This window comes from Triticum urartu, chromosome 5 (genome assembly GCF_003073215.2).
Source record: "Triticum urartu cultivar G1812 chromosome 5, Tu2.1, whole genome shotgun sequence".
NCBI lineage: Eukaryota > Viridiplantae > Streptophyta > Magnoliopsida > Poales > Poaceae > Triticum > Triticum urartu.
The window spans coordinates 22,056,055-22,059,932 of NC_053026.1; positions in this window are offsets into that span (position 1 = coordinate 22,056,055).

A 3,878-nucleotide genomic window follows, 5' to 3' on the forward strand; every position below is an offset into this window, starting at 1 on the left:
GGAGCAGCAGCCACACCCGGCCGCTGCCCTACCCGCGTCGCCCGGCGAGCACCAAATGCCGGAGCCGCCGGGCACGCACCACCGGAGCCAGGTGCCACCGGTCAGCCCCTGAAGCCAGATCCGGCAAGAGACCGGTCGCGCGCCCCCTCCCGAGACGGGAGCACCGCAGCCGCCCCGCCACGCGCAGAACAAGGATCACCGGAGCGCCGCCACCAGCAGGCCACCCCGCCGCCCCGCGAAACCGCCGCCGCACCGCTGAATCCCGCGGACGTCCAGCGCCGTCGCTCGAAGGGGCCGCCCCGCGCCGGCGCCCACAAGCAGACGGGGGAGGAGGGCCCCGCCGCCGCCGCGCCCCCCGGGCTTTGCCCGACGGAGCTCGCCAACGACGGCGGGGGGAGGGGAGGGAGGCGGGGCCGAGAGCCGCGGCCACAGGAGGCACCCCGGGCGCGCGCAGGCGCGCTGCGGGAGGGGAGGAGAGAGGGGGGAGGGGGAGAGGAGCGGGGCGGGCGCGCCCGGCGGCCGGCGGCGGCGGGGAAGCTAGGTTGGCGGCCGCGGCGGGGATGGAAACCTAGCGGAGCGGGGGCAACTCCCCAACGATTTGGTTTTCTCTAGTAACTAAGTTCTTGTGTGTTCCAGTGGGTGCTCAACTCCAACTGGAAGCTCACCGTGTCCGAGGACAATCTCGTGCCACTCGGACGCAGTGGTAGGCCACCAGACAATCGGCCATGGATGCTCTGGTCCCTGGCCAGTCGGAAAGGAGGCTTGCACCTGAAATATAGCCCAAATTAATGCCGACCATCATCATGGCCTGCATGAGTTGGGCGACGACGGCCATCGCGGAACGCATGATTTCTTCCGCAAAAGGCAAAGAAAAAGGCAAGCCTATGGCCTAGGTGTAGTGTTCGGAGCCTCCAAATCAAACATAGGTTACTTGCCCATCTTTTTGATGGTTTTTTGTGCATGCTTCTAAATTCTACTCCCTCCGTTTTCAAATATTTGTCTTTCTAGAGATTTCAACAAATGACTACATACGAAGTAAAATGAGTGAATCTACACTCTAAAATATGACTACATACATCTGTATGTTGTAACCATTTAAAATGTTTAGAAAGACAAGTATTTGGGAACAGAGGAAGTATATCAAGGGCGATGATACTGGGTGCACTGCACTTGCGTGGGAGTTGAGTTACACATCTTTACGAAAAAGAAAGAACATGATGTCCAAAAAATACTAGCATTATTTAACATATATAGCTGAAGCTGGAGTGCTGATATTATCTGACACAGCTGCAACCCCAATATGTTTAGCATTTATCTCTTCAAGTGCAGTTGCCTTGCCAGCTTTTCTCTCTTCCTGCATCTGCTTGGCAAACATATGTGAGAACCCGGAATTAGCTTCCAGATCCTCCTGTGTATATTTGTCAACCCCAGGATCATTGTTGACAACACAGTGAAATGATATCATTGCACAATACATTAAAGTATTACAAGTAATATATATTGTCACAAGACATACCTAGCGAAATGTCTCATGACATTTACTTCTATGAGAACCCGGAATTAGCTTCCAGATCCTCCTGTGTATATTTGTCAACCCCAGGACCATTGTTGACAACACAGTGAAATGATATCATTGCACAATACATTAAAGTATTACAAGTAATATATATTGTCACAAGACATACCTAGCGAAATGTCTCATGACATTTACTTCTATGAGAACCCGGAATTAGCTTCCAGATCCTCCTGTGTATATTTGTCAACCCCAGGACCATTGTTGACAACACAGTGAAATGATATCATTGCACAATACATTAAAGTATTACAAGTAATATATATTGTCACAAGACATACCTAGCGAAATGTCTCATGACATTTACTTCTATGAGAACCCGGAATTAGCTTCCAGATCCTCCTGTGTATATTTGTCAACCCCAGGACCATTGTTGACAACACAGTGAAATGATATCATTGCACAATACATTAAAGTATTACAAGTAATATATATTGTCACAAGACATACCTAGCGAAATGTCTCATGACATTTATTACATTTAGAAAAACAGCGGAAAGTACAATGCATAGCGACTTCATCTCAGCCACAGGCAGTCGATGTAGTCCACGTGACCTCACTTCTACAGATCGCCATAGTAGTCGTAGTCATCATGTTCGTCTCCAGGTAACTCTGTTGTCAACAAAATTATTGCCATGAGTACATTACGTACTCAACATGCCTGCCACGGGGAAGGACCTAATAGCTACATGTGGCTTCAAAGGAAGGCTGTATAGCTCATTTGCATAAAGCTAATTTTGTTTGACAAATAAAGCAATTGGATAAAAGCAGTTTTGATAAGAATGTGTTTTATCTCCAGAATAACTTTCATCAAAGTGAGGATCCTCGATCAACTCACATTCTTCATAGGTTCCAAGAATAGCGTAAAGAGGGAATAAGAAAAACAGGTCCTGTATGTCAAGAAAGATTCATGCGCTGTCCTTGACCGTGGACACGGCTATTCGAATAGTTTTACACTCTGCAGAGGTTGTACACTTTACCCACACGACACAATCCCGACTTGTTGCCACTAGCCGTCGCTAGCGTAGTACACCATCTGGTATACCGGCAGGGAGATTGTGATGAGGTCTTTGGACTAGATCCCCCAAAGATGTGACATGCCCACCGGGTCTGGCACATGGAACTGAGAGTACGTCCTCAAACCGGCCCCCCCATCTATGCCAAGGATACTCCCCGTAGGGCAGCTATCCCATCTGCGGTACGGCGACATCGACACTAAGGCTGACTAGCTTACTTGACCAAGCCAGTGCCCATATAGCATGTGGCTGTACTGTTATCACAATCTTCAAATCCAAGACTTATTAGGCCTTAAGCGGCACGGACGACTGATTGCCCCCTTCAACTCGTGAAGGGCAGCCAATCGCGCCTTCAATCACTACAAGAAATATGTCAACTTATGACCACCACTATTGGTCACTGAAAGGTCACAAATTTCCATTTATGACCTTTTTGTGACCAAAAACATAAGGTCAAAAGCTGGGCGTCGTAAACTGACTATAGCGACCTTTCTTCTGGAATGGTCGCAAACGTTTATGACCAAAATATGTCCACTGTGGCGTTTTGGTCACTAGCAACCTCCGCAGGCCACGTAGGCATCCAGCGTGGCAAGCTGATGTGGCACAAGATTCAGCCCGGTCCAATTCGGTTTTCTACATGGGCCTGGCCCATTAATTCAGCCTATTAGTGTTTTTTTCTCATATTAATTTTGGCTAGGTAGATGGGCCAAGCCCAGCAATTAAGCCTTCTCATTTTTGGGCCGTGGCCTTTTCGGCTAGACAGTTTTATTTTTCTTTTTTCAAAAAATTCCTCTAGTTAGATGGGTCCCAATGGTCAAGTTCTAGTAAGTGGGCCCCTTTTGTCAATGCCTTTTTCTTCTGATTTCGATTTGATAGTAAATAAATAATCGATATTTAAATCAGCACATACATAAAACATAAGAAATACTTCAAGTAACAGCAACCAGAATCAATCTGTATACAATGCCAATCAATGTTACAATCTCTACAAATATTGGGATCCTGCTCCAGGTACAAATTCTACTAGTGTAATAACACATATACAAGTAGAATCACTGTTAAACATATGCAGTGACAATCGGCACAAACTGGGTCCCTGCTCCAATCATATTAAACATATGCACGACTCAATGGGCGACCATACTTGACTAGGCCATGACCTTCATTACACTGGACTAATAGAATGACAATATGAACTATCAGCATGCCTTCCACGGTTGCCCTGTTACATGAACCAGAAGAGAAGAATCAAAAAATTTGGGGCCAATATATTATGAACAAACCAATCA